Here is an 8,918-nt window from a genome sequence, read left to right on the forward strand (position 1 = left end):
CCACCGCCGGCCTACTGTGGAGTAATTTGGTTGTCTGTAAAGGCTTGCTGAAAACCTTGATACAGAGATCCAAGGAGGACTAAGCAACACCTGCAGACTATGGGGGCCAGTTGCTCAGGTAGGGGGCGATCAACCCTGGTTCAGGTTGATTCTGTGAACCGACCAGTTGGGTCGGCACGATATGTAATGTGTGAAAAATATGGAATTCACACCGAATCTTTATGTGATGAATGGGGGAGAATGACTGTACAAGACAGGGACAAATTCCCAAGAATAGGTAGCTTTAGTCCAGAAGTGTTACAAAATTTAAGGAGGAGGATATGTCTCGTAAAATCAGCAAAGAGACGAATTCAACATCATGATTGTTTACAGTTATGGCACCAGGAAGGTGAGATACAGAGAGGTTTGGCTCTGGCGGCAGGATCTGGGGCAGTCAGGAAGTTGATTGCCACAGCTCCTCCTCCACCATACATTGCAGGAGAGAAGTTGATTGCGGAGAGAAACGCACTGGGTTGTAAAACACAAACTCTTAGTAACCCTGTAAATGTTAATAATGTTAACCAAATAACTCATGCAAGTATTAACCCGTGCAAGATGTACCCTGTTTTGAACCTTCCTCAGGAGTGTGATCAAGAAGACGATTCAGCAACAATTTCAGCTCTCTCTCTTGCAGCCACCATAGCAGAGACCACAGTAGGCACAGCGACACCCACGAGATTAGTGAAAGCCCCTAGCGGAGGGATAGGTGAGGTCGTGTCAACGGGTAAGTACGGCACCATGCACTACACTGAAACAATTGTACCACAACAAGCTGTAGAATCTACACAGGAAGAGGCTGTTAGAATTGCTCCTGTAAGGGTAATAGCAGTTCCCAATGGAAAAACAGATGTGTCTGGAGCCACTCCCATAAGGAACATAGCCATGTACACTCCATTTTCCAGAATGGAATTAAGAACAATAGTGTCCGAATTTCCTGACCCCAGGAAGGATTTAGTTGCTAGCCAAAAATACATCAGGGATCTAGGTAACACTGTAGAACCCAACAACAAGGATTGGCAGATACTGCTAAGAGCTTGTTTACCTTCCAATGTTGATGCAACTCAGTTTTTAGCTGATTGTGCATTGGATAAAGATGTACCGCTTACAGACGTGTACAACAAGGATAATGTAAAAAGGATAAATTTACAGCTAAAGGAGTATTTCCCAGCCGTTGTTAAATGGAATAAAATATTTTCCATTAAGCAAAAGGAGTCCGAAACGGCAACAGAATATTTTCACCGGGCACTATTAGAAATGGCAAAGTACACTGGTATAGAAGACATTAAGACCAACCCAAACCATCGAGAAGTAGCAGTATCTGTACTGATGGATGGTTTAAAGGAAACATTAAAGACTAGGGTTCAGACCACGCAACCATGCTGGCGAGGTCTGTCAGTGTCCGGCTTGAGAGAGGCTGCTATTGATCACGACAGAAACATCACTAGGCACAGGGAATCGCAAAGTGATAAGTTGATGTCCGTAAGTATACAGGCGCTGACCACAAGGCAGCCTGCGTATGTACCACCGAATCCTGTGGGTAAGGCAAGTGTAATAACATGTTTTTCTTGTAACAGACCGGGACACTTTGCACGAGAATGTAGAACAAAGAATGTACAAAGGTCTTTTCAACCCCCTAGACAACAACACAACACACGACATTGGGAGCAGGGTCCACAGAGGCGGAGTTTTGAGCCACATACATGGGAAACAAAAAGATATCCCCCAAACAGAGACTGGCATGCCTCTGGTAGTTCCCAGCTAACTCCCTCACAAGTAGTTGCTGCCAGCGGGATTCAGGGAGGTCAGCATACCCAATAGGGGTGTGGCCATACCTGTAATCTGCAGCCAGTTAAGTTGATTGCCAGTCTTGGAAGCGAACCAGAGATTGCAATCAATGTGGCTGGTAAAACTTTAAACTTTCTTGTAGACACAGGGGCGGCCAAGTCAGTGATAAATTCGACAGTGGGCATGAGAACCACTGGTAGGACAATTCCAGCCATGGGAGTAACAGGAGTAGTCCAGCACTACCCTGTTAGCAAACCAGCCGAGATTACAATAGGGCCTTTGCATACCAAGCATTCCTTTTTGCTGGCTGCATCTGCACCAACTAATCTCCTGGGGAGAGACTTACTATGTAAAATGGGTTGCGTCATTTATTGTACTCCTGAAGGTGTATTCTTGGACATTCCTGAGAATCACGCTCAGGAAGTACGAGACATGTTAGACTCCCCATCAAAATTAATGTCACATTCCATTATGACAAATAGGAATCCATCCCAAGTAGAAGAGATGATATCTCAGATACCAGAGTCACTTTGGACAAAAGATGGACAGGACACTGGATTAATGGCAAACGTAGCTCCAGTAGTTGTACAAGTAAAAGATGGTAGGATAGCTCCAAAAATCCCACAGTATCCTCTGAAGCCAGAGGTGGAGCTAGGAGTTTTTCCCGTAATAGAGCGCTTGCTACAACAGGGCATTCTAGTAAGAACGTCCAGCACCGCAAATAGTCCCATCTTCCCTGTTAAAAAGAGTGGGGGGAGGGGTTACAGGCTAGTGCAGGATCTAAGGGGGATTAACAAAATAGTTGAGAGTCAGTTCCCCGTAGTGCCAAATCCAGCTGTCATCCTAATGCAAATTCCTCCCACTGCCAAATTTTTCACTGTTATTGACCTCTGCTCCGCTTTCTTTTCGGTACCTCTGCACCCTGACAGCCAATATTTGTTTGCATTCACATACAGAGGAGTCCAATACACGTGGACTCGGTTACCCCAAGGTTTCATAGATAGTCCAAGTATATTTTCTCAGGCTTTGCATGATTGTTTACAGTCTTTCCAACCAGACAGTGGATCAGTATTGATACAGTATGTGGACGATTTATTACTGTGTTCAGATTCACTGGAAACATCTCTGAAGGATACGAAACAGCTCCTGTTTCATCTTTCAGACACAGGTCACAAGGTCTCCAAAGACAAGTTGCAATTATGCCAAGCTAAGGTAAAATATTTGGGACACTGTCTAACACAAGGACTGAGACACCTGACCGCTGATAGAATCCAAGCCATTAGAGACATGACACTGCCACAAACCCAGCAACAGATCAGGACGTTTTTAGGAATGTGTGGGTATTGCCGTAATTGGATCCCAGGGTTTTCCATATTGGCGCTACCTTTGCAGGAAATGGTCTCTTCAAACAAACCTGATCGGATTTCGCATACAGACGAATCTGAAACAGCATTTGAGAGACTCAAACAGTGCCTAACGCAGGCACCAGCACTAGGTATGCCAGACTATGGGAAACCCTTTGAACTATACGGAACAGAAAGTGCTGGGTGCGCAGCAGGTGTACTAACACAAAAACACGGTGATGCCAGCAGGCCAATTGCATACTACAGCGCCCAGCTAGATACGGTAGCGCGATCCCTCCCCACATGCTTGCGTAGCGTTGCGGCAATAGCATTGCTAGTAACAAAAAGCGAAGATGTCGTGCTAGGCCACAACCTCACAATCCATACACCGCATGCGGTATCTGCCTTATTGAATTCTGCCCAAACCAGACACGTCTCATCTGCAAGGTTTACAAGATGGGAATTGGCATTAATGGCCCCAGTAAACATCACCATAAGGAGATGCAGCGCATTAAATCCTGCAACATTTCTCCCAGGTGTGCCTGGTCAGACACAAAGGGTGGAAGGTGAGAGTGATGGGGAAGGAGGATTTAATGCAAAGGGAGATACACATGATTGTATGGAATATTTGACCCAAAATGTTACCGCAAGGCCTGACATCAGTGACAATCCACTGGAAGATGCAGAACTCACGTTCTACACGGATGGTAGTTGTCACAGACAGTCAGACTCGGGAGACTTGTGTACTGGATACGCAGTCGTAGATGACCAAGACACCATAGAAGCGGAACCGCTAGGCCCACCTCACTCAGCCCAGGTTGCTGAACTGGTCGCCCTAACCAGAGCATGTGAATTGGCTAAGGGTAAGTCAGCCAATATCTACACCGATTCCAGATACGCGTTCGGGGTAGTCCATGATTTCGGAGCCCTATGGCGGCTCAGAAATTTCATGACGGCAGCTGGTACACCGATAGCGCATGCAGCTCACATAAAAAGGCTTCTAACAGCGATACAGGAACCCGACAGAGTGGCTGTTATCAAATGTAAAGCACATACATATAGCCAAGACCCAGTATCCCTTGGTAACAGCCGAGCAGACGAAGCCGCAAAGCTTGCAGCTGCTACCCCCACACGGACAGACACCACACAGTTGATGGTATTTAATACCATCAACACACAGAAGTTGTGTGAGATGCAGAATCTGTGTTCCACACAGGAAAGAGCAGTCTGGAGGGCAAAGGGATATGGCCAGGAGTCCTCAGGGCTCTGGACGGATGGACATGGTAAACCAGTGGCCCCCAGGGCATACCTTCCATGTCTGGCTGAAGCAGCTCACGGGCTGACTCATCTAGGCAAGGAGGGGATGTGCAAATTGGTAAGAGCATACTGGTGCGCCCCAGGATTCTCCTCTCATGCGAGTAAAAGAGCAATGTCATGCCTTACCTGTCTGAGAAAGAATATTGGAAAAGCAATACCTACAGAACCATCCCATATCCCACCTGCCGGCGGCCCTTTCCAGGTAATACAAATTGACTTCATTCAATTACCCCCATGTAGAAATTTGAAATATGTACTTGTCTGTATAGATGTTTTCTCGAATTGGGTCGAAGCTTTTCCAGCAGCTACAAATACCGCTATGTTTACAGCTAAGAAAATTGTGCAGGAATTTGTATGTAGATATGGTATCCCTAGAATCATTGAAAGTGATAGGGGTACCCATTTTACAGGTGATGTCTTTCAAGGAATGTGTAAATTGATGGGTATTGATAGCAAGCTGCACACTCCGTACCGTCCACAGGCGAGTGCGAAGGTCGAAAGAGTGAACAGCACTATTAAAAATAAATTGAGTAAAGTAATGGCAGAGACAGGATTGACGTGGCCAGAAGCTTTACCCATTGTTTTGTATAGCATCAGAACCACTCCCAGGTCCCCTCTTAATCTGTCCCCTTTTGAAATCTTGTTTGGTCGACAACCGCATGTCATGATTAACCCTCAGGATGATTTGAAATGTAACAATGAAGTAACTGTAAAGTACTTGATTAACATGAGTAAACAGTTGAGGAATCAAAATGATAATCTGAAGTTGGTGATTCCTGATTTACCAGATAGTAATTGTCATGACATTGAACCTGGGGATTATGTAATGATACGAAATTTTCTACGCTCAGGTTGTCTTATTGATAGATGGGAAGGACCATACCAGGTCTTATTGACTAGCACCACAGCATTGAAGGTTGCTGAGAGAGAGACTTGGGTCCATTCATCCCACTGCAAAAAGGTTGCGGATCCAGAGAAGTCCCGCGATAAGGAACAGACGGTAGAGGTTGTATCACTGGAGTGTCTGTTCCAGGAGGATTGAGGCGGCACCTGAGCCTTGAAGACCGAAAGCAGTTGTCGACTCCCTTCTCCCTTTTATTGTTTTTCTCCACTTCCCAGCCCCTCTCCCTTAAAATTTCTTTTTCCCCCTCCTCATTCTTCTCTATTTCCTCCTCAAAGATGGACTTGCCCCAAGAGACTGTGATCCGGATTTTGATGTTAACCATGATGTTGACCAGAGCAGTCTGTTCCGGCGAGAGTACCATAGAGGTCGAAAGAGGTTCTGGAATGGATTCCGATTATGATGATGGAGGCGTAGTTTTCCAAGATCAACCAAACCAACAAGCAAAGGCGAGTATCAGAAAACGATCCGATAGAAGAAATTGTGATGGATTGTTAGCTGAAGAAAATTGTATCTGTAGGCTCTGTGATAATCTGGTTGAAGATGGATGCATAAAGAAGTGCCAATCTAGTTTTAATATCCATATAGACCGGCATCCATTGAGTGACTATCACTCCTTAGTGGGTAACGTGTTAAACCAAACAGATTGTTGGGTATGCTCTCAAGTACCTCAGGGTCACAGCAAATCAGGGCTAGTACCATTTCCTTTAACGTTAGGGGAGGTACTTGAGCTAAGTGGTGGGAGACCGGTGGACCGGAGGTTTAATATCTCCAGCCCTCCTAGTTTGAAGCTCCACCAATACCATGTGGATAGGTCCCTCTTATGTTTTAACATCTCCAATCCCAGAAAACCGGGAAATTGGGAAGTGTCGTGGAGCAACCTTACCATGACCTTTTCACACAGAGCAGATAGAATGCCTACAGATACAGAGCTCGTACGCCATATAGCCAGTAGAGGAAAATCTTTCCGGTATCGATATACCTTAGGAAATAGGATTACTAGAGTTGGAGAGGTATCACCAGGATACTGTGCACATATCGTACAAACCGATACGTGCATTAAGCAGATGGAAGAATTAGGGTCAGGAGATTTCACCTGGAAGGTTTGTAACATGGTCATGTCCTTCTCCGTCCCATATGTTCTCCCCGATGATGCATATTTCATATGCGGGAGAAAGGCGTACAAGTGGCTTGCCCCAAACTCTGAAGGATTGTGTTATATTGGAAAAGTATTGCCCGAAGTGATGACTGTTACACATGACAAAATGAAGGACATACACCGTGGTGCCCAAGCTCCTTATACTCACACTCATTACGAACACCGAGTTAAAAGACAACTGTCAGAAAGGTTAGAGCATCCGGCCTCTGATCTTATCCATGAATCCACCGGGATTCAGGTTCTGGTAGCGTTAGATTTCACTCGTACCGCTCGAGGAGTGATGAATTATAGATACATTTCCGCACTCGCCAATTTGTTAGATAATATCACTGAAATGTATGATGACACGTTTAGATACACTGGAAGAGAACTTCAAGCTTATAAAACAGAACTAGTTCAGCATAGGATGGTTCTTAATTATCTTACAGCAGTAACAGGCGGATATTGTGTTACATTGGCAACACAGTACGGCATAAAGTGTTGCACGTATATAACAAATAGCACCGAGGATCCGGTAGAGGTCATAGACCAAAAGATGGACGATATTCTCCAACTAAAGTGGGAATTTCGTCGAAAACACAATCTCACCCTTGCTGCTGTAGGTAATGAGCTGACTGGTTGGGTGTCATGGTTGAACCCGCGAAATTGGTTCTCCGGTTTAGGAGATTGGGCTCAAGGAGTCATAATGGATGTTGGAAAGTTTCTACTATGTATCTTGGGTGTCGTTATATCGATTGGATTGATATTTAGATGCGGGCAGGCTTTAATGAGGTGCAAACAAAGTACAAAAGTGATGAGCTTGAGGAGTGAGGAAACCGTAATTAACCTGGATTTGATTTATGACCCAATGATAGAAACCAGGATGTGATGAAAATGCGATTATACGGTCCGTTTCTTTCACCTGTTTTTCTGCTTTTCTCCAAGATACAAAGACCCCCTTGGACGAGGAAGCTGACGAGACAAGATGTATACAGACAACGGATTGGCCAAAGAAGAAGATTTGACAACTTTAAATATGGACACTTGATGAACTTTGCCATGGATCCCCAGTTTCCCTAGTATTTTTAAACTCACGCTAGCCCACCATTTTTGTAAATCTGATGGCACTGACAAAGCTTGTTGCTCATGCCTAAGGAGCAAAACAGCGCAAAGAAGACGACTCTCAACAGATACCGAAAACAACTTCGACGACAGATGTACATTTCCCTGACATAGAATATCATTGCATTTTTCGTAAGTGTTCTTTATCTTCATCTCTACAACCCTCAGGTAACGACACACATAGACGATAGGGAATACAGGCACAGATATCAGCAACCACATACCTCCCCCATTCATGTATCATCAACTAAAATGTGCATCCCCATTTTGTTACAACCACAGCCGAAATGAGCTCGGTAGAGTTTGACAGCCCATCCACAGACCTGTACCACAGGATAAGAAGGAATTCAAATGTATACTTCGCAATACCTCGAAGCTTGATTTACAACACGTACGGCACGATGATACATGACCCCCCAAACATGGATTCATACACACATGCTTCTGCTTTCTCACTAGGTCATACCCTCTTCACACCTTCTCCTCTCTCCTCCCCTACCCAACCATGGAAATCAATTAACCCCTGACTTACATTTTTCTCCTTAAATGTTTTGTGGCAGTTATTATTGACTGCCAAAGGGTGGACTGTCAAAGTCAGAAAAATGTCTCAATGCACGTTGCCATATTTGCACCGCACACTGGTCCGCGCTGCGCGTGCATGCGCTCTCCCGTGGATGCGCATACCCGCAATAACGTGCACTCGCAGGCGCGGTATGCGTATTTACGGTAGAGCTTATGTAGTCGTAGCGTGCGACTCATTCGTTACAAATGTTCACAATTAATGTAGTTTATAGATCATGGTCCCTTTGATAGATTCTGAAAGTTTGGTTAAAATACAATGTCCCAGAGCTGAGGAATCCCTCTTTATATCGTACAAAGGGTCTAACAGGAATCATACAGCAGTGTTTGGTACCCATCGGAAGAGTATTTAATTAGCAATATTCCGGTGTTGGTTTGGAGCGTATTAATCGCTCGTGCGAATAGTTATGGACATAAGAAGTTTATGTCCATTTCTATTATTTACACATACTCAGGTATGCGGCGGGAAACCCAGTTTCCCACCCACCTGAGCTGTTGGAAATCGTCACAGCCCACCTGTATGAATCACCCTATGACCTTTTGTTATGATACAGGGCCGAATTCCTTCGGCCAATGGACAATGGGATTGTAGGACCAGGAGATTGCATTGTGTGTGGGGCATAAATAGGCAGGCCGACCACATCCAGCTCTCACTCTCTCATCAACGGTTATCTGCTGATAGCCGGGAGCTGGA

This window comes from Pseudophryne corroboree, chromosome 1 (assembly GCF_028390025.1).
Source record: "Pseudophryne corroboree isolate aPseCor3 chromosome 1, aPseCor3.hap2, whole genome shotgun sequence".
Classification (NCBI taxonomy): Eukaryota; Metazoa; Chordata; class Amphibia; order Anura; family Myobatrachidae; genus Pseudophryne; species Pseudophryne corroboree.